Source organism: Linepithema humile, chromosome 7, assembly GCF_040581485.1.
Source record: "Linepithema humile isolate Giens D197 chromosome 7, Lhum_UNIL_v1.0, whole genome shotgun sequence".
NCBI lineage: Eukaryota > Metazoa > Arthropoda > Insecta > Hymenoptera > Formicidae > Linepithema > Linepithema humile.
The window spans coordinates 19275390-19299492 of NC_090134.1; the positions used below are offsets into that span (position 1 = coordinate 19275390).

Consider the following 24103-nt stretch of genomic DNA (forward strand, 5'->3'; position numbering starts at 1 on the left):
CACAATAAATTCTCCCTCTCTCTTTCTCTCTCTTGACTTGAAGTTAAATCATCGACATTTCCTGAATGACAACGAATCGCATCGCGAGATTTTTACGACGGCTCCGACTCGGGACGGCGGGATTTAGCTCATAACTTTTGTGTGCCGGAGGCATGCGGATTTGAAATGGGTGGGTTTCTATGGGCCGGTCACGAACATGTTTCTTCCTCTTCTCTGTTCACTCGTATCGTTGTACCGAATGAACGGCTAGGTTCAAGCGGTCCCCGCTTTGCTGAATATTTTATTAATTCCTCCCAAGTGTGCGCACCACTGCACTTTTCACGAGATTTTCCAGAGCAAAGGTCGTTAGGTGTCATATGTATGGAGCAACGCGCGAGCTCGGAAGTCTGAATAAAACGCATGTTTCTGTGAAAAGAACCGGAGCTTTACGTATAGCAAAAATTCCAACGAGTTTTCTCCTGCACTTCCGATTGGATAAATCGCGCAACGGAGAAGCACGGTGTGCAAGTAAGAGTGAATTATATTAGCATTTTAAACGAGAATTCGCGTAAAAATTAAATTATATTTTCACGAATTTGGTACACATCCGAAAGTTGAACATGTGTAAAATGCCAAATTGAAGGCTGCTGTCGGTGTGCATGGTAAAAATAAAATCGTTACAAAATTAGCAACTGCATTTACGAATAAATAAATGCGCGCGGAATTTTATTATAATTCGAAATTGGAAACGGCTGCTGCATCGGAAAATTATCGCCGAAGCGGATGACACGGTATTATTCTAAGCGCTTTCAAAGCGAGTCACGGGGGATTCAAGAACGGAAATATCAGAATGAAAATCAGGATTTCGGCGGAATCACCGGCGGTGTCCAAATTGCATTTCATAATCGAATTCCAAACTCCTTCGACGACTCGGTGCCGTTCTAAATACGGAGCGCGAAAATTCGCGGAAATAAACGTTCAAAGCATGTTTTACCGCGCGTAGATTTATGACACCGTTCTCCGTACCGTATTTATTTTCACCCACGCCTGTATACACATATCCACTGTGCCGCACATAAATTCTATATCTTGCTTCAATATTTTATCGCTGTCGGATTAAAACAGCGCGAGATCCAATATGAAACGTTTTCGCGCGCCGCACACGCGAAAACGCGTTATATCGATTCGACAAAAACACAAAATAATAAAAAGCCGAATCCATTTAAACGCGTATTTTTCGCGGCGTTTATCGCCGAAAATGCCCCTTCACCGTCCTTTGGCTCGGGAAACACGGGCGGGGACGACTCAATTAAAGGGATCCGCTCGTGGCGACCGCAGATCTCGGCTCTCGCTCACGAGAGGCAATTACTATCGATAAGATTATAATGAGCCGGTGAGAGGACCCGACGGGTCAGCGGCGCGACACTCAGTCCGGGGTCGTTTTTCGGTCGTTACTTAACCTTCTTTCAACTAATATATTTCAGCGAGATTCTTCCACCGTCCAGTTCTCTCTTTTACGGAATAATTAGAATGATGAAAGGTCTAATAAAGATCTCTGTATGAATAAAGATTTAACTGCGGCAGGAGGTGGGATGGGGATTTAAAAGCACTCTCGGTGACTTAGAGAGTGCACCGGGTTACTTAGCCAGTTAACTTGTTTGCTTCTCGTACTTCCTTGCTTCGTGTCGGCTTTTCGGCGCGGCGCGTCTCTCGCGATGCGAGGCGCGTCTCTCGAGAGTGCGCACGTAGTGCGGCGCGATGAAATTAACGAAACAGCATTCGGGGGAGGGTTGTTGCTCGAGTCATTACCGTAATGCAACGTACTACGATAAAAACGAGCGTCGGTACTTAGGCGACCGTTAAACGGAATTAGACGAATGTTTTAGTTCACTCCGTCTAGCGCCACACTTTGAGTGCAAGAAAGCGGTTCTTTTTAATACAATTTGCGCGAACCGGTAATCATTTTTAGTTAATTACTGGTTCTCGTGTGAGGAACGGTAAGAAGCATTAGCTCACCTATGTAACCGATGACTATCTTGCAACTAATTTTTCACCGCGCCATTAGCCGCGATAACGTCGGCAGATAATGCGCTTAAACTTCGACTCAATATGCATTACGCTTTTCCCATTACGCTCTAGCTTATCACCCGTTTTTCGAAAACGCCGGATAATAATAACTGTTATCGCACGCTACAGCGGTGTCGATAATTAGTAAACGAATTACGTAGTTAACTTACAATTTCGTTGCGCATGCACGACACCCCGCGCTGTGTATGCCACGGCGAACGACGTGCCGTGCAAGCAAAGTAGCTGTAAATTACCGAAACGCAACTTCGCGGTCTATGGACACTGCCACGTTTATTAAGCTAACGCGCGTTTTCGGCCGAAAAACTTAATCCGGCGCAGGTGGAAGGTCCTTCCGCTTAACGAAGTAACTGGCATAATTCGTGTGTTTCGCCTAGTTACGTACGCCCGTATCTTCGTTTCAGCGATGCAATTTCGCGCATGTAAGAAATCTCCGCCAGGAAATCATAAATAATGATGATGCTCGAAAGAATAGCGGAAGATGAAAATGTGAGTAATTCAAAGATATATTTCGAAGACCGGAAGAAGCCGATGAATGAAACAAAATACAAAATAGGTCTGGAAACATCTAGAACACATTTGTGCGTCATCTCGTTGACATTTTCTTTGCGTAATCTCTGCTCAATGGATCTTTGATTCACAAGGAGTGAGGCGAATAATCGGCTTTCCACACATGAGAATTACGTCCCGGCACGCCAAAGAGGAAATTCTATCCGTGTAAGAGCGTGTTACACGAATGAAAGCGGCGGTAACCAGCGGTCGGCGGCGCACGCCTCGCCGGATGCCGGAAAGGCAAAGCTGGTAACGGCCGCCCTTAGCCGCGATATGTCATTTGCGATGAAATAGCGGCGTAATGACGTTCGTTCTCGCGTTACGTGCTGCTGCCACAGCGTGGTTTACAACGAAACGTAATTCCGCGCGGCTGCGAGAGAACGCGATCGATATGGGCGTTGCAAGTAAACACCGCAGCTCACTCAAGTGCAACACGGGCTCGGCACCGATTTAAATCAATGTAATTTTAGTATATCCAATTTTCGACCGACACGAAAAATCCATCTTACACCTATCACCGCCGATAATCGAAATGTTATTTATTTGTTCAATCACAATTTATTGATTATTTTTATTCTTTTCTTATTCAATTAAATTACCTTTTATTTTTAGTCGATAAATTAATTCTTTATTTCTATATTAAAACTTTTTATATAATTTCTTCTTGGAAAACATAAAAGCCATCAGAAATTAATCGCATGCTGCGCTCTGCAAGATAAAAATATCGTATATGATTTTCGGAAATATACGTGTATGTTTCTCACTGCTGAACTTTTTTAATAACAAAGCTTTTCTCATAGAATTCGCGTTTGGTTCGATAAGCGACCGAAAACTCACGTATGACTTTTTGGTCGAACTCCATCGGTTAACAAGGAGAAATTGCACGCGCGCGACAAAGCAGAAGCAGGATCGCCGGAAACGAGTTGGGCAGATTGAATTCGTACGAAGGAACGCAGCTTGATCCCGAACTGGTGCGGCATACAGAATTCTCAGATACTCGACGACTCTCAGAGTTAGCCGATGTAGATATGCCTTCAACCAAACGAGCGCGGAATAAATAGAAAAAGGTACGCGTGCACGAATAATCGAATCTGAATGCTCGATGAAATCGTTGGGACGTTTTGTCGGAAGCGATATTCCCCTCTCCCCTCCCCCAACAAAGAACCAAAGTACAACGATGCCGACTTAATTATAAATTAGATCGGAAAACTTCAGCCAAACTCATCGATTAGCTTTAATCATAAATCAAGATTGCTCAATCGTAACGCGCGAGTGAGTAGATTGTCGATCAAACTCCTCTATTAACTCCGGTATTTCTTTGGAAGAAGGATTTGTTAAGCGATGATTGCTTCAAATAAATGAAGAATTATCAAAAACTATAAAAATTATATGGGAAATAACTGCATAACATGCTACTCGTACTTGCATCATTACGAATACTACGTATCGTGTCTTTGCATTCGTCTCGCAGGAGCGCGCCAATCAATTGATCGCCGTAAGCTATAACGAAAAATAACGAAGAACAGGATGGATAATGCGGAAAGGAGACTAATACCGCTAATCTACCTCCATGATACGCGCGACGCGGTGTCGTGGTTCACGCCGGGACGGAATGTAATTTTCGGCGGTACGAGCGGCGCGACAGCCTCGGTCGCCGCTGATGGCGGTGGCGGTCGCGCGGCGGTTTAAGGTGAAACTTTATGGCATTACAATGCGGGTTAATGGAATTATCGGATTATCCTATTCGTCTCTAGCTCGGCACCGGCGGGCCTCCGGTACAGCACAGTCGACTAATCGCGGCCGGCTGGCGAACGAGCGAACGAGCGTATCGCCCACTCGTCGACGATGCTCGTTTAACGGAGAAACTGGATAAGGGCAATTTGCAAGTCAGTTAATAGTCACGCGGTATAAGCTCGGTCATCTCCCCCCCCTCGCCTCTCATTTCCCTTTCTCTCAGGATTTCTAATCCTATCGAGGAACCATAATCGTCCCGATAACGGCACGCGCCCCACGTTGTCTCTGGACTCAGCGACCGTCCGGCGCGCTTTCAGTTGATCCTCCTCGCTGCTTCGCGCAGTTTAATCGCATCCGCGAAACGTCATTCCGGCAACATTCCGACGATGCTGTGAAAGCAATCCGAAGTAAGCTCTGATTACACGAGCGTAAAATTGATCTGATTTTTTTCAAAATTGACATTAAGAGTTTAAAGAATTGCTCAAGAGGTGCAAAACGCGCGACACGACTGACCCGTTCCGCCTTTAAGATGTCAATTTAATTTTCGTTTCCATTATTTTCAGTTACATCCCGACTGAAGTAATATTGCAGATCTTGCATCTGTTAAGGCGTCAGCTACTTCGCTGAGTAATACGTATCTTCAATTTAGAACAATGCGCCGGTGAATTTCTCCAGTTCTAGATTTGCTTCTCGCAGTTATGACGAGTGCTGTTGGAAGTAATACGGAAATAACCTAAATAAAGTTAAGAACTGCGGCGCGCAGCCTCTGGTGGACGACCTACATTTTATTCTCGAACTTCGGTAAAACATACATTTTATTTGCACGAGCGGCATCTCTCGCAACCCTTGCATTTGCCTTAACCAGTCGGAGCTCTTCGGAAATAATGTACGCTGCGTCGGAGCGGCGCTTGAATGCGATTTCTCGTTCCGCGAATCTTAATCGACTCCACACAGACGATATATCCCGCCCGGTGTAATGCATGTCGTGATGCCGCGAGGAGAAGCGGCGGGATCTATATATCTTTTAGCAAGAAATCATTTTGTACCACTATAGCAATAACTCGCGCGTCGTAGAGGGACTTAGCAGCTGATCCTGGTAACTCCCAGAGTGCCCACCCCCTCGATGGATAATATCACGTCAGCTTTAGGGAGACGCGAAAATCCAATTCTCGCCACTTCCCTCCTCGCGCATCCTCTCTCTCATTCCCACTCACTCCTTCTCTCCCTCTTTCTACGTCTTCCTGCTTTCATACGACACGGCCCTTTTCCCGGCCACGAAGGATATTGAATCACCGTCCGGAAAGAATACGGAGTTCCTCTGTCTCGGGGGCTTCATAACTCTAGAACACTTTCGTTGGAAATCAGAGACAAAACGCAGTGTGACCGGTGAAGTCGAGGTGGTCGATGGAGCTACAGTTTCGGGTTGAAATAGCCGCTTTAACTCTGCGACACAGTACAAAACCCTGGTCACGCGCCGATCTTACGTGGACCGTTCTTTCTTATTGCTGTGGCTGGCGCAATCCGGAAAAAGAAACACACGAGAGCTCTCCACTAGCACGATTGTGTCGTAAGAGACGATGAGGTTTCTAATTACGAGCTTTAACGACAATCCGTGGCGCCGACATTCCAACGAAATGGAATAAAATAAATCTCGAGTTTAAAAAAAAAAGACTATCATAAAACGGTTATTTTTCGAATAAATTAACAATTATGGCAATTTTAAAAGCAGTTTGTCGCATATAGACGCTATTTTTTAAATATTTTAAACGCAACGTGTGAAAGGCGAAAACATTGCAAAACGGAGACAACAAAAACAAATAAAACGGGTTAAATAAAAATGTGTCGATTGAATTAATAATATTGACACTGGAAAGCAATAACGTTTCAACGCTTTTAGCCGTCTTCTCACATCTAAAATCGAAAACAAAATCGAAGTCGATGAGGCTTTGTATATGTCTGTCAATAGCGCGTCGCTGCAGGCACTTTTGTTCAATCCACAACAAAGTCGCACATTGCACGCAGTCTCTCTTTGAGACTATTCTTCCGCACGAAATGCTCCACTTTGACTTTCGCAGCGCTACGCTCACTCCCGCTCTAGCGTATATAAACTCTCGACTGGTCGCTAAACTTCGCAACTGCCGCGCTGCTGTTTGGTGAATAGTCATGAATTAAATATCACTTCGTATGTCTATCCGGGAGACCGCAATGCTACCCCAGAAATTATTTTAAAGTCAAATTCGTGCCAGCAGTTTTCATAGAAATCAAATAGGGATTCGGTGTCATTATTTTCGTCCGCTTCATGAATTTTATACATCCTGCTACCGGAACGATAATGATAACGTAACGCGTGAGACACGTAAATAACACATGTAGGATTATATTATTCCGAATAAACTGCTATAAATTGCAGTCCTTTCGAGCATCCCCTTTCATCTCGATTTTCATATTTCATTTAAATTTACAGATATACCATTAAGTCTACATATATTATCAGATTTTTCTCCCGGTTTCTCATCTACTAATCTTCTTGAAACGCGACGCGAAAAAAGAAATAATCTCACAACAGTTGGTATTCATAATTCACTCGCATTTATTCCCTCCTCCCCCTTCTCGTTCCATCGTATATCACTCCTTAAAAATGTACTCGGAGAAAATCGTCGACGACTCGGATTCCACGGAGTCGGTATGCGTGGCTGTTTTGTCGAATTAAATTCCACTTGAGCGCTCTGACGCTTTCCGTACGTCCTTACGAAAAAAGGAAGCGCTGTCTTCTCTTTCGGGACGATGGCGTCCTGTTTCTTTTATTAAACGGCCTTTAAACGCGGAAGTCGCGCGCACGTACAACGAAAAACGACAAGGTTAATTATTTTCTCTGCCTATCTCGGAAGAGTCGCCTCTTCGGTAGCTCTCTCCGCCGTTTTATCCGAAGAGCACCCTTACGGCTAATTACGTAGGAAAAACACACCCCGTTTCCGCTGTTTTCTTTCTCTCTCTCTTTCCCGCCCGTTCTCGTCTTCCGAAATGAGCGGTATTTGCAATCATTCTATTTTAAGAATCCAGAGGAGACAAATAACCGTGCTGTTATTCTCCTAATTGTACATTCCGCATTCCGGACCGAATCGCGGCGGCGGCGTCGCGCGCATTGTCCCGGGAAGACAAACGTTTTCTCGAGAAGTAGCTCGTCGCGGGATTTCTTCGTGGCGGAGACAAGAAGCCGGCAAACACCAAACGCTCGGTAAAAGCGCCCGGTGTAATCGTTCGCCTCATTAGCAGCCGTAGTCGGCCAAGAATGAAGAGCGTTTCTCGCGCGAAGAAGTATTCACCGCCGACGGGCAATTAGCTACTTACGCATTTTTCAGAGCCGTCACATTAATCTCCGCCGTAACAAATACTCGACAGACTCCGGCTAACTACAAAGCAAATAATAGCGAGCTGCCAACTCGTCTAACGATCCGTGTCGGTGCAGATACGTCATCGTGAAACGTACGAAAAAATGTCAAAATATATTCGTTACATTTGGATTAAATTTCAGAAAATTTTATTATAACTAAATATCGAAGCTTCTCGAAAACCCATTTCAAATTCGATAAAGATAACATCCTATCATCTCCCAGAGTGCTCTTCGCCAGGCATCCGTTGGGTTTTCCCGCCGCGATAATTCCACGTCAGGTCGCTGCTGTCCGTCTTTAATCCCGCCCGTAAGGTAGCACGAAACGAAACGTAGTTCCGCTGCCACGATCGTAAAGATTTATATCGAAGATAGACGCGACACCGTCTGTGCGCACCCACACCAGAGCTCGTAATAACGCCGTTAACTCCTCTCTCCCAAAGATTATCGGAGTATTTGCCCGGGGCAGTATAAATATATCTATTCCTCGAAAAAGCAGACGTCGCGAAGAAGTACTTGCCCGGGATAGGCATGATAAAATCGATATTGATATCGATCCGTTCGACCGCGAGAATAAAGCAAGACCCGCCACGTAATTCGGAAGGTATCGTCCGTGTTTATTATCGCTGAGCGTTCACTTCGCCGACGTTACAAGAAAATTATTACCAATTTCCTTTATTACTGAGCATCCGCCCATCCCCCAGTCGACGTAATAAAACCTAATTACCGTAGCAACTACCGTCGTAACTACCGCTTTACACGCTTCACTCACAAGATACTTTCAGTTGTTGCTACAACGCGACATTGAAGACTTGACATATTGATTACCTCGCAAATTTCGATCAACTTTACAAAAATATTAATGAAAAGTGTGTACCTGATATTCAAAACTATCAATATTATCAAATTTATAGTGTGAAATGTGATAGAATAATAGTCCATAAGTTTTTATCAAAAATTCTAATACGACAAACATGTAAGAAAAGTTTTATTCAAACACTGCGAAAAATGATAACATTTACAGATATGAAAGAAACAATTTGAATATTGAAATTAGGAAATGTCAGTATCTGATATGCTATTTAGAAGTGAAAAGATTTTTAAGCCCTGTCATTTTGTATATTCGAAGATGTGTGCAGACATGTAACAGAGTGTAAACGTACAGTATGTGAATAAGTCGACGTGAACTTCGATGTATTTCCGTCAACGTCAGTTTCGGCGATGTACCGGGAGAAAAGTTTATAGTGATCGATACAGATTGTTGGCGTTTACGGCTAGCGTAACTGAAATATTACCGTATCTCCATGCATTTATGTAGCGTGACCACTAGCACGTCACGTACAACAAAGTAGGTTGTTCATGCCATAAAAATGTACTTAGAAGAGCATTAACGAGTTAACGACCGTGTGATTTGAGTGAATCTTCTTTTTTTTTAAGATATTAACAAGCGGCTGTTAGAATACAATTACGCGAGGATCGCGAACAGTAATCAACAAATGACAAGTAATCAAGTACACGTGAATTATTCGTGAATTTAATATCCGAAAGTTTCCTTAAATCGCACTTTTAGAAATCACGCTATTAAATTAACACTGTTTGATTAATATTATTTTACGATCGTTACACGCGTATGCTTACAAACTGAAATTAGGAATACCGCGTTGATAAAAATGCCAGAAGTTTCACGGTATTCAACAAAGATATTATGAAGTCCACGTCCCGCTGCGAGTAAAATGTCGCGTTACGTCGCGGCGATACGTCGAGGTGCGCGCGTTAAAAATCGCGGCGCATTAGTTACGATGTAACGCCTCACGCGGACGGTGTTGCGCAGCGCTACCCCGCGATATATTACGGCGGGAAAAATAGCCGGGCATCAATTACGTATGTAATACCACGCACTGCTGCTCTATATCGCGGTAAGCTCGAGGGATGGCACAGAACAGGCGGCCGCCACGCCGCTTCCATTTCGCCGTCATTCATCTGCGCTTCAGTATGGAAATCTATCCTGACAGCTGTGATAACTTTTTCCGCTGGTGACACGAGGGTTCCCTGGTTCAACCTCGACAATCTCTTAATTTCGTAAACCAGTAAGCCGCGCGCGCGCGCGCGCGCAATAGGACACATTACAAATTAACTCTTCGCGAAGCGACACTCTCTGCGAGATTTTTTCGTTAATTTTTAGAAAATGTAATAACTCAGAACTTGTACAAAATGTATTTTACAGTTGAATTTTCTCAAGCGGAGATTCAGCCGACAGGAATGGTACGTCATTTGCCAACGCTGAGATTTAACGTCCATATTCGGTTTGTTTAAATGCCCGAGATATCTTTGCGCAGCGGCATAATGCGACGCGTGTCGCGCGAACAAACGTGTCAAGGATGTTTCATCCGCGGTTTCTTCCTGCAAACGCGACGCACACTCTCTACACGCCTCCTGGCAATGGCATCGGGCATGATAAATGTATCGCCGCGTGAAAAACTCGCTGCAGTTTGCCGCATAATAACCGGCAAATGGGGGAAGGGACATTTAGTGCACTTAGAGGGGTGATCTATCGGCCGGAGGCATCGACGCTGGATGTACTTTTTCGGCGCCCTAACCCATTTCCCCTGATCTATTGACTTCCTTCGAATAGACTATCCGTGTAATGGCTTCCGCGGCACCGAACAGCCAACCCTTTTTTCGCTGAAAATTCGTGGCACGTCAGTAATCCACAGGCATGATTCGTGCGATACGTGTTAGCGGAATCGGTACACGATAAAGATCTAGGACACTTGCAGAGTTGCTCATTCGCCTACATTTGGACGCAATTTACCAATTTTTAAGCGGAAAATCGCGACTAATAATTTGCCAAAGCGTAAAAGAATATGCGATTTGAAAACAAATATAAATTGGTGAAATTTTATAAAAGCGTAAAGCTGATAAAGGTGGATGATATATGCTGCACGTTTTGCAGATCATCAGGCGAGATGCGTGTAATATGAAAACGCCTTCCGCGCGCTTGCTGGCTCGGAGATGAATAGGCTTGCACGAATTTCGCCAATAAATAAATTTTATCGTCAATAACGCCGACCGGATATCGCGGAGAGTTTTAAAGACAAAGTACCCGGGCGATCTTTCTTCGAGAAGAGCGTTGGAGGAAAATCGATAATACCGTGAGAATACTATGCGGACCAACAGAGGGTTTCTCGGCGATCTCGCGCATTTCCGTGACGATACACAAAGAACATTGATGTGGACAAAGTATAAATAGATTTACCTTGACTTTTCAAAAGCGGGTTTTATCTACGACACCACAATGGCGTGCACTCGTCCAGCCTCCTTTTTGAAAGATAAAAATCAAATATCAAATGTAGATATTCTCACATGTGTCTAAAATAAGCTGCGTGGTTGTTAACATTTTTATCTGACTAATGAACACGTATTTTTATGAATTTACTATTATATATATATATACGCCGGTAATTATAACGACGAAGGATATATTAATAACGCGTACACGGCGCCTTAACGGCGCGAAATCGATCGTTCGACCCGCTAAACGTGCCTCTTATCTCGTGATCTTCGTTGCGTGCCCTCGTAAAATATTATTATGCACTCGCACATTCTCAGAAACGCTACGAACGCGAACGCAGCGAGAGGGCGGTTCCTAGAAATAACCACGGCGCATTTGCGAACGGCGGGACACGCTTCGCAATTTTCCCCATCTGTTATTTCTTGCTAATTTGTGCTTTCACCATATAAAGAAATATGTATGTCACGTTAAAGTTCAGTAGAAAGAATGCTTAATAACTTTGTTAAGATTTTGTTAAGATTTACAATAAACTGGAAATGATTTTATACGTATTTCATGATGTCATTTTTTTGGCACAAATATCAGAATTATTGATCGCATTAGTAGCGGAATATATGATTCAATGTACGTTTCAAAAACCAACTTACCGCATTTGCATCAGAATTGCTTGCGACGAATTCATTTCGAATAGCAAGTGATTTGCGAACGATCGGAACTGTGCTATGTTGTAACAACGCCGACGTGCTCTTCTCGAGAGGGGTGGATTATCCGTCGGCCATTAATCACCCCCGCGAGATTTTCGCGAAAAGCCGGCCAAGAATGCCTCGAAGGGTACATGATTGATACGCTCGGCTGAACATAGTTTGGAAAAAAAAAGAGGCCTGCGTCCCGAAAAAGCGCGTAAGAGCGTCGGAAACTGTCGATCCTCTGGCAAAAAATTGCTTAGTAAGGTGACCGAAAGTTTTCGCAACTGTACGTATCAATATTCACCTTAGTATAATTTGAGGAAAAGCAGAATTATTTCAACTTGTTGCTGCCCGCAATCTTTTTATTAAATATTCTGCATTGTATATATTTGTGTATTAAATATTAGTTAAAATAATAATACATATTGCCGGCACGAAATAAAGTAGACTACCGGTAAACGTTGGGATTTCGGATTTCAGTCATCGTGCCAGAGAGTCAAACGTCCGTCTAATACATTCGTCAAACAACTCTCAGTTCTAACTCCAGAGAGCCAGTTACTCCTTCTTCAAGTGTCATGTTTGCAGAAACAGTCGTCGTCAAACGGCAACGGACGAATCGCCCGCGTGTCACGGTTCCGTAGTAAATATTCGCATGAATATTCCATCGCGATATCGAGAAACTTGAAATGCGCGAACTCTCGTTCTGTTGAAAGCCAAATGGATGTTACACTCTTCACGGTTTGCACTGCCATGCGATTGCATTGGATATATGCGAAACTACTCGTGAAAACTATTAATATTATTATTTAAAATCGACAATTTCTGACTTTTTCAATTTTTTGAGGGTTTTCTATTAAACGCAAACAATTTAAATTTTTTTTTTTTTTTTAATTGGCTATGACATATGTATGCGACATACACACGCGCGCTCTGCAGAGATAAAATTTCTCTTTCTCGATATTCATTAAACTCGTTAACTAGTGGGTTTTTCAATACTGAAATTCGTGCAACACACTTCCGGTCCCGCGCGAGAACGATCTTCGTTATATCGCGCGTTGTTTGCGCAAAAAGAGCAGCCTGCAGCGCAACGATCCACTTGTGCAGGCGCGCGAGGTGGATCCGATTAAACTCTCCCGCGCTTTGTTAACGTAGAGAGCAAAAAAACATTTCGAGCGGCAATTCGACGAGATGCGAAAGCGGAGAGCCCCTCGAGACGCGATGCGCCGCAGAGAATCTGAAGCCTAAGAGGATTGCGAATCAGCCTTTCGCAACTTAATACCTTGTCGCGGTTGCAATCGGAGATCGATTGTCGTAATGAAACGCGTTGTCAATTAAATGCACTGTCCTCCTTGCTGTCGAAGCTGACAACGACGATAACGATGATTTTAACATCGGCGTCCGATCTTCGGGGGCTCGCGTGCGCGATGAATGCGTTTCTTCGCGCGCAAAAACGATTGGATTTAAACGAGATAACTTTCTTTCAATGAGCTCTCTTTACCGGCCATTAAAGAGCTCTTGCAGCATGCGCAAGCATTGGGCGAACTTTCCCGCAGCTTGTTTTATCGAGATGCTGCTTTCTGAAAGGAGAGTTGCGATCGGCACAACTGATGAGAGATCCCGTCGCGTTTCGTCTCATCTCGCTCGTAAGGCTCAAGAAAACGTAATTACGCCCCGAATGAAAGGAACTCGATTAATGTCGGCCGAGAAACGAGCACAGGGGCTCTATTAAATCTTAATCGGCGCGAGCGCAAAACGCGTCTTTTTTCTCCTCGTTCGCATCGTTTTTATCGAACCCGCGTTCGCACGTTAATCCTAAAATCCGCATATCTATTCTTGCTTGAAGAAGGTTTGAAAAAGGTTTGAAAAAATACACGGTGCAAAATTTTCTATTAAAATATAAAGATAATAGAAATAATGATATAATTAGATTTTTAAGTAATGAAAAAATACATTAACAATTACAGAGATAAAAGAAAAAATTGTGTAATAAATGATAGGAAAAACCTGTCGGTCTGAAAAATCGACGTCACTCTAGATGTAACATTTTTCGCGTCAGGGATTAAGGATTAAATGTGGAGTAAAGATGGACGTGAAGAGACTTCACGGAGATGGGGAAGCGCTGAAAGTAAACAGGAGTGAAGTCGAGTCACTCCACTCGGCTGCGCACAAGGCTTTTATATCAGTACGGTGACTTGAGCTAGTGAAGCACACAGGTCTGAATAGCTTTTAGCGGGTGTCGCAACGTGCGAATGGAATGGCCGCGGGATCGCGAATCCCTCGGAAATTTCCCCCAAGCCGCACGCGCGAAAGCGAATTGCAATTTTCATAAAGTACTTCAGCGCGTACACACATGACGACTGGAAAAATTCCAGAAATCGGACCGTCGACAAAAATACTGGAAATCCGGCAGCGGTACAGCGCGTTGAGTGTATAAAGCTGCGGCCGAAATGACCGAGGGGAGAGCACCGAGTTACAGACATTTGCATATTACGAACGAATGCGGCGGTGAGGCAACGTCAGTCGCCGAAAACGGCAATTTTCCAAATTCGAGAGGGAAATTGCAAAAAAGCGGAATGTACGATGTAATTGAGCCTGGCGTCAGTTCTAACGAGAGAGGAATAATTGTAACACTCGCTGATTATATCGTTTAATTAAATTTTTTGCAACACCGCGCGAGATAAATTCTCTCTGAAAAAAAAAATATCAGAAACCATAAATAGTTTTCTATCGAGCAATGTGAAATATTTCATATTTGTCATTGAGTCAGGAATTTCTCTAGTCATAAAATGAATCATCAATCGACGTTGCGACGGAGACTCGTTACTTTAAAGACGTCGTTTTTCGCGACGTTGCAAGATGCGGATGCGATTAATAAAGCCGACCAATTCAAAAGTGACGAGCGAGCGAGGTCGTGGATGAATGCTTTGAATAGGAGCTTGCCAACAACGTAACAACGTCCCTGAGCTTATGTGCCTCACTCGATACATTATACATGTGTACGTATATAAGTATATATGTACGCATACGTATATGCATGCGCCGTCTCTCCCTTGTCGCCACAGTTCGACATAACGACCTCGAGAAGCGGAGTAACTGGCGGCTTTATCTACGAGCCACGGTCGAGATTAGCGAAACAAAGGCCGGGGACTCGCGGCAGAATGCGTTGTTTCTTGTCGAGAGGTCGGTCCCAGAACGGCTGTATCAGGCTTTACGTGCGCCCGCCAGGATGCGGAAGCCGTGCCGACGACGTCGCTCGGTAATCGCGTCGCGTCGTTTAACGTCCTCGCGACGGCAATCGCGAGACATATATCGCCTCGCATTCGCGCAGTTTCCCACGATCCTGAATTGAAAAGGAAACGTCGCGTGGGACTGACACGGACAGCGAACTGGAGCGAAACTTGGAGATTCGCGAAGTTGATAAAGACGCGCATTAAACTTCCGAGGAGCAGCCACGAGTTGTAAAGATCCAGATAGGTTCGGTAATTAAAGGGATTCTATTTTCAGAGCGTCTACGTTGCTCGTGCAAATATCTGGGACAAACTTATGTCTAGATGTCGAACAAGATACGTGTACCTGGGTGCTTTGTATACACACGACGTGATGTATTGGATTAAAAGCCGGTTCAATTGAGCGGGAGTTTGAAATCCTCAGCCACTATCATATTCCTCGCAAACTTGCCGCCCAATCTAATTTCACTGGTGACGATTTATGGCCCGCGGCGCCACAGCCAGCGGTTTCTCGCTCCATAGGACGCACACTTAACCGGACACCGTGGGCGGTGAAGTTCGCGAGGGTGGGTTCACAGTTGCATCCGATTGCACTGACACACAGTCCCCGTAGACGCGTCTCTTCCCAACGGCTTGTAATTTTCGAACAGATGCGCGCTATTATGACCAGTCTACTGACTCGCAATGCGACGCCACGTAGAATATAGGTATATACAACGCGGCGCGAAGTACACCGAGAACGGAAAGCAGACACTCACCTACCCTCCCTCGCCCATTGTCCTCCCTTTGACGTCGAAGAAGACGATGCCGGGAACTTCATTAAGGGTACTTTGTAGATTTTCAAACGACTTAAAGCACCGGATCTGGCGAATCGTGCCGGACGTCTCGCGGAACTGCGTACTAATTACAAACGCTTCGGACAGAGTAATCATTTTTCAAAGGGAAAGCTCTGGAGAAAAGCTCGCTTCGCCAAGGAATCGTGATACACTTTTACGCGCGTTCTTAATTGAACGCGTTATCTCCGCTCGAGTCGCTCCGGACTTTAAAGCGGAAAGAATAAGCACTCTTGACGTAATAGCAAGAAGAAAAGCAACATGAAGTTTATATTCTAAGAGAATTTTTCAAAGCGCGCATATTGACTGGGTTCCTCTATATAGAATGGCCCCAAAAAATATCAAATAAAAAAGGAATTTATCATTAAATTTCTTTATTCAGAGTTTTAGTTTCATAAATACGTATTATATATATATTGACATTTGAAAATCTACGAAGTTACGATCGTCTAACCGGTTAAATCAATTAAAATAATTTTTTTTTAATCTATAATTGTTTGTCAATTTACTCCTTTTCTCGCATTAAAAGAGATTACGATACCAAGCTGTGAGGTGTCAGGTAGATCGAGCAGTTTACCCCGTTTATATTTGTTGTATTTATGAATTGCATGTAAGCGGTTTGCACAATCGCTATTGTGCGCCCGTGATTCTATGCGCTGACCGATTTTTCGCGTTTCTGGACCGTATCTCGGTTTTCGTAGCTGAATTTCAGCTTGACGCGACATCGTGCATCGATGACAAAGACGGACCTCCAAGCAGCGAGCACATACAAGACTTTCTGCTGGTACAGCAGCATAGAAATCCTCAATTTCACGGTTCACTTGCCGAGAGGCAGCAGCAGTTTTCCTATCCGTGCATTCTGCGGCGCACCCAGCCCGAAAAGAAGTGGATTCGCCCTCTTGTTCTTCTACGAGAGCGCGCGCTACGCAGGTTCACCGCGCGTTATCCCCGACGAGACGAACCTCGAAGTCAGATTCAATGCAATTCATGCGCACCGCGTTTCGCTATGCTTTTCACGAGCCAATTTGCGCAGCTGCGATTCGTGCAGAATTGAACGAAATGAGAAATCACCGCCGGAACGAACTTCTCGCACGCTCAATCTGCGCGAGTGGATTATAGAAACGTCTCAATTATCTCAATCGCGCGACGGGTAATCGAGAAATCTCGCGACAACAGCGGCGAGATTCAATAGGGACGCAAATCAATACAGCGATATCAAGCGCAAATATTTACGAGCGTAAATAAATCTATTACGCTTGCTAATAGAAAGAATAAACAAGGTCCTTATATTTTTCCGCACTCGCGCAACACTTCGTCATACCGTTGAAACATACCCTTTGAATAAAATACATCCCCCCCGGCCGCGGTCGTGCGGCTGTTTCCACCGCGAAGTTATTAACTTTCCGAACTGTTGCCGCGTTTAAAGCGTTTCTTTCGCCGAGCAAACGAGCCCCTACTCCACATAAATAATCGAGCCGCTCTACTACCGGGAGCCACGTAGTTACGAAGTTTACAACTACCGGCGCCGTTTGGTGCCCCCGCGTACGCTTTTACCGCGTCGGATAAACAAGCTCGACGTTCTCGCTCGCAGACTCATTCGAGTTCATGAATGTGCTTTCAGGTGCCAAGCCGCGCGTATATACACATCTCCCGGTGCGCGCTCGCTGCTCGACGCGCGTTTTCTTACCGCCGAGACGACGTCTCGGAGAAATCGGGGAAATTGGTCGGCGGCGACGCGTAACTCCGCGCGCCGGAGAAAAGACGGGGAAAAACTTGGTTCTCCGCGTTCCCGCAAACTGACATCGACAATTCGCCGGGTTAACGAAGCGGGCGCAAGTCGAAGCACTAGTTAATTAAACGTTCCCTTTCGCGTCGCATTCAATCTCGGAGGATCGCGGAAAATGAGACGCGAGCGTTTCGCGCAGCCTCGCAATCGCGTTCCCTCGATCCTCGGAGGATCGTGAATCTTGCAGCGCAACATTTCTCGAACTCTCGGAAATTGAACGGCGCTTTTTCTCCGTTCTGAGAAATATTTCTGAACAAAATTGTTCGATGGGTGAAGCTCGAATTTCGTTAGTTTTCATACAGATCTATTTTTATCTGCTATTTTCGTCGCTCGTGCTCTTCACAATCCTTGCAAAGGACCATTGAACGGGCAGACCTTTTTGGAATATCGCTAATAACAGGAAACGAAGACTGCTATGTCTACGAGGTAGATTTTTTTTTTTTTTTTGTAAATAGGATTTGCCATCGTTCGACAAGTGCAGGACGCGTTCTATCTACGATTCTTTCGGTTCTCAATAAGGACTGCAGTTTATTTCACATCCTAACGGTCTGCTTGAAAGTGGAGAAAGAAAATTTTATTCCTCAATCTCTTTTTAACATATAAGTACTAATTAATAGCGCAATTCCATCGCTGTTAAAGTTAAACGTGCGTCGCGCTAATTATGTCTTTGATCTTCTTTAATTAGCTCGTAATATCATAGAAAGAGAGAATATCTTATACATCTTAAAATACTAGATATATATTGCCTCTTCTTCTTTATACATTTTATACAAGTTTCTAAATTCTGAGAGCATCATTTATCACTTTATGATGATCAAATGCAGTTACGCGAGACGAAAAAGGAATCGCTTTGGCAAGTGTCGTCTCGTTAACGGGTCGGAAACGCGTGTAAAGACGTGCGGACGCCACCGCCCACGGAAAATCAGCGTCTAGCCGCAATTGATGTCGTAATTGCCATCGAGAAGATCAAAGGAGTAATTAACGCGACGCACGTGCAACCTTGGCAGCAATAAAAATACGAACCACGAACGTAGATTTTATCGAGTACCGCAACATTCTATTTTCCACCTTCAATTTCTCTCTCGCAAACTTCGTTGACCCGCAATTACTATTTAATGCCTGGTTAGTTCGCAATCTCTTTAAAGCCCTGTAACAATTCAACTGAGATTTTTTAAATTATACCTTAACGATAATTATCAATAACCTCAATACAAAATGCTCCGCAAGTAATTGCATTGGAAAAAATCACGCGAGTAACGCCGAGTTAATTATAAATTAGAATTAATTAACAAATACAGATCTATTACAGAAATACAAATGCATAGAGATATTCGTGTCATGATAATCGACCTCGTCGGATCTTTGGCGTACATCAGTTTGCGTCGGTTGCTCAAATGCAACAGTTTCATGTGTTTCTCGCGTTTTTTTTACTCGTCGCAAGCAATAATCGAGATTGAACAAATTGAAGAACGGACGATTGTTTTACTGATTTATAATCGCGCGATCGCGAGTGAATCAGTGAATTAATGAAGTGTACCACGGTGCGACGATTAAGAATGTTGTACACAATATATTTTTAGGAAGATTGAAAATATAATATATTTTTAGGATGATTGAAGTGTATGAAGAAGCAGCCAGAAATAGAGAGGAGCAAAGCAGTGGTCAACAACAGAAAGAGATGTAAGAGCAGTGGCGACGCATCGACTGGTGAGTCAATTCGTTTAATACCATTATATTATCGATTTGTTTACACTTGCATTTACGCGCGAATTCACATATTGGCATCGATATCCGTGAGCCGCAAATGTCGTTATCGTATTTGTACATACAGAGCTAAATTAAAAAGTACAGTAAAAATCATACACCGCACAATTTATGGATATTTCCGGAAAAGATAAATGTTATGATGGTACGTAGTTACATCTTCGGTGCGCGACGATAAAAAATTATGCTCCAGCAAAAAATCTGCGTCCACAATTGTAAAAATATATTTCGCTCGCGAGTAAATAAGCAAATGTGTAACTCGCAATTGTTATGAAAAAAAACAAATAATAAACGCAGCTGCTTCGTGCAAATTGTTTCACATTCTCTTGTTTGCATATTGAAACATGTAGAATTTAAATTTGTTATTCTTTAGCTTCGAATTTCCACGTCTCTAGCGTATAATAAATTTATAATATTTTAATGGAAAATAAATGATATTTAAATAAATATTTCTTTAATATAATATGAATCCATGTGATGAGGTTCTTATATTTGCTTAACGTATATTTAAACTCGATCGTGTATCAAAGTGCATTTCTCTGTTCCTTAATGCATCGTCAAATAACTCGAATTGTCACATTCTTGTCGCTTCTTGCAAAGTAAAAACAAGTAATATTGTTATTTTTATGTTAATTTTATGTTTTTATATCTTTCATATTTATCTTACACATATACGCGCATCAAGTAAAACGTATTGCATGATCTCAGAAGTAAAAAATATTATATTTTCTAGATTGTTATAATATTTTTATATTCTTAAATTGTTTAATCGATCTTGCTACGTTTGCAGCTACGTTTATTTATAGTTATTTTAACATGTATTTCTATCTCTATTCGTACTTTTCGGCTGTATACCTATTTCTGAAATATCTACGGTCGCAAAGTTTTAGCTTCGATGTATTTTTTATATGCCGGCGGATATTTATGTTTGCGCCGAGAAATTTACGAACTCATCTGATTGTCAGATACGCAAACGTCGCTGAATGATAAGTATGATTTCGCGAAGGACGAGAATTCGGTTTCACTCGTCGGGAATGAGTTTGATTCATAAATTCGCTAGTATATTGACGCGAAATGAAATTTGTACGACAGATATCGTCTTCGACGATGGCGTGTCGGAGCGCGCAATGTATGTTGATTCCTCACAAACGCGGCTGCACGTTCGTGACTATAAAACGGGCGAACTAAAATTTTATGGCACATAGTCTCGGTATTGCGCGCGTCGAGAATACGGTTACCGGAACTAACACCTCTCAAACCGGATATCACATCCCGTGATCGCTCCAGAGCACCGACTGCAAAAACAATGCACCGCTTAAATTATTCGAACGACGTTTGGATGCTGGTGCAAAATATCTGGTTCAGAAATATCTTTTACCATCACTTTCCGTATTTCGTTTATGTTTTTCTACCTACTCGCGACTTCAAAATATAATAATTTAAATCCGCGAGATTGGAGAGATTCTTTCAACAATTTCACGCTCGTACATAAGAAGGTGTAAAAGTTTATTTATTTTCCCGGGACTCTTCCGTTCCGTTATTTATCTATTTGCTATGAATGCACACAATTTCGACGTAAAATGCAGGAAGAATGCAGGAAGAAACTGTCGCGGCGCGATATGTGGAACGTGATACATCAGTGAGATCAGTATCAGTATTCTCAAGTTAACAGTATGAAGCCCGTGATGCTTGTTATTTTACGGCAAACGCCGGCATGGTGGTTTAACAATAACAGGAATGTTACACCGCCCTGAAACAAACACTGCGCCGGGCGAGCAACGCCGTAGCCGTATGGAAACGTAATCTTGAGATCCCATATGGCCTCGTGTCGGGGATGTAATTGCCGCTCGAAGGCAATCACGAGATTATCATGGACAACGTTTCCCATGTCTGTAGGATCTCAGAGTCGCTTTCGCGCGCCGTTGCCTTGCGGCAGAAACAAAGGTATCAGCACTGTGGCTTTATTAAGCCCGGCCGGGACCTGCCAACAAAGTGCTGATAGTTTCGGCTAAATGAAATACGGGTCGGCTATAAATACCGACCTATCGATAGATGGACCCTGACATCGCCCATAGCGCCACGACTTCGTACAAAGGATAACTGTATCAGCTTCAGCTGACTCGGGAAGCAATCAAAGCCGCATCGCGCTGCCATTTCGTGGCTTATTCGTGTGGAAGAAACCCGCGAACGAGACCGAATATATTCCAATAATTTTCAAACTGAGCGAACTTCATTAGCATCATGTTTTTCAAAAAAATTTACAAAAAGTCTACAAAAACCGTTTGAATAATTCCAGCTTATTCTTGCCCTCCGTGACAAATTTTTAAACATTGTTTGAAATCATATTTTTTTTTTATCTGATTTACTAATATTACTTTTAAATGCTTTTAAAATTATTTTCAGACTTATCTTTAAATTATATCGAGCTAATTGTCCAATTTTTCGAGGGTGAACCGATGCGAAAGAAATGGTGGTGAAGCACTAGAGTAAAACGGGAACGAAATTGACAGAGGGTAAAGATCGCTCTTGAATTCGATAGAACGCCGAACGAAGTCAAACGATATAGTCTCCTTATTCGCAAATTCGATTCCTCGTTCCCCGTAATAAAGCGGTATCGACAGAGGGGCGACAAAAGTGATTGGCACGAGTGACGCGTGTTCGCACGCTTTCAAAGGGCTTCAGCGTTTCTTCCATTACAGGATTTCTTTGGACACATAGTCGTGAAATAACGGCCGCCGTAATTTTGCTTTGATATCACTTCCAAGTGCATTACGCTCTCAAGGTTGAAAAAAATGCTGGCGACGTGTGCAATTATTTATTATCCAGTGTATCAGTACACTAGAGAGACGTTCTCACGTTCCGGGCAAATAAAAATTCGGAATATAGAGCCCGTTTACAATTTTAATCTCTCTTGCAGATGCAGAATTGAAATTAAACTAAAATAATTAAATTGAAAGTAAACTGAAATACGCATATATATCCAATCATCCCTTTTAAATCTCGTGATTTGCAATTTACATTCGCGGAAACTTCGCTGCAATTTATCATTTTGAGCACAATTCAATTTTCAATCAAGCTTCCGCATTTCCGTTCTAACCGGGTCTAGCCACGTTAAATTGAAACCTGCTTGCTTATTGTACTCGCCGCATCTGACTTCCGGTCAAGCTGCAAAGGGTCAGAGAATGGAACTATCAGTTTACCGAACGCGCAGCCCCGCGGCTGTGAAGATCCCAATAATGCAATGTTGTCCGAACGATATTGCTGCCTGCTTTGTCGTTATTCGGAAAATAAACGTTTACAATTTAACAGGACAACAGACATCGTGAGCAATTAGAGAAGCATAATTAAGGCAAACGGTGTTGTAAAAATATTTGAAAAAAATGCATACGCTTATTCTTTTAAATGTTACTCTCGCACACACGCGGCGTTGGTCAAAGCGAGTTTCTAGTGTACTCTGGATTCGCGTAGGCACGCTTCACTTTGCGAATGCTCGCATGGACATGTCGACAGTCGACATTGCTGGCGCTTTCCCGCTGAAAGCTCCGAGAGGGAACGCATTAGAAAGCGCCGGTATAGTCAAACCACTCGCCGCGTCTAATAGCATTCTCGCGATAATCGCCGTAAAGCGCAGAGAGGCGACGAGTGGATTGCTTCCGCTTGAAATTCTCCGGACAAGACGTCGGACGCGACTGTCGCTTCCTTAGAGCGCTATGTACAGCACCGCTCTTGTAACACACGAATGAAGGAACGACAGAAGAGAGAGAGAAAGATTCCCTTTCTTGCTATCCCGGTCGGCGAAAGCCAAACAGCGACAGTCGGTTCTTGGTCTGAGAAAAGCTTCGTGGCTTTTGATCAACGCGGCTCTCAAAGCTCCGAGTTTCTCGTACGAAGGGAAAAAGGAATAGGAACGATCGTCTCCACCGCGTCGTCTTCTCGGCAATGTCCTTGAAAAAACGGCAATGAATAGCTCGGAATCCATTTAAGTTGAATAGCGTTCGCCGACTCCCGTTCGCGAGCTCGCAAAAGTCGCGAAACCGGTCGAATAAGAAGAAATATATTCCATCTATCATGTTCACGTTCTCCGCGTCTACTTATAATACTATTAGCTGATGCTTCGTTCGCGACAAGATATGACACGCGTCATATTGTCATGCGAGTTGCATACGTTAGCGCAGAAAAAAGCGAATATTATCATATAATTTTCGTTTCATATTCCTATCTTCCTCTTTCCTGACGAAAGTGCGCAATACGTCTCGCATCATAATATTCTGCTAATTAAGGAAATAGTTAAAAAACCAAAAATTCTTGGCATGCACAAATTCTTGATTATTAAAAAAACTTTTAACGTTGCAGATACACGGAGAAAATGTTATATTAAAAATTACTGTGTACGACAGTGGCCGCGGACCATGAAGGAATTATAAAAATTTTTACGATGTTTTTCACTTGCGAAACAGTAAAAATTTTCAGTCTGCGGCTACCGCCGTACATAGTAATTTTTAATATAAAATGTTCTGCGTGTGTAAGGAAAAAAAATAAGACACTTCTGTCGATATGTTTCACAATCAACGCGCGTCTCTTTTAGATCTGGTCGCGGAAATGTTATCAAGAGCAACTCGCGTGCGTGCTGATAGTCACTGCGAGGAAACCGAATCATTTCCGGCGTATTGCTGCATCAAAGGTAGCTCTCGCGCGACGGTTTCCTCCGCCCGTGAAAAGAGAAAACCCGACTCTTAGCATTATGACAAGGTAATACGATGCGACGTACCAAAGGGCG

The 24103-nt window shown here is 43.3% G+C and overlaps 1 protein-coding gene across 1 annotated transcript in view; it reads right to left on the bottom strand.

Moving 5' to 3' along the window:
• Positions 1 to 24103, bottom strand: part of LOC105670037 (zwei Ig domain protein zig-8-like) — a 235366-nt gene that overhangs the window by 209929 nt on the left and 1334 nt on the right. The gene's annotated exons all lie outside the window — the stretch shown is intronic.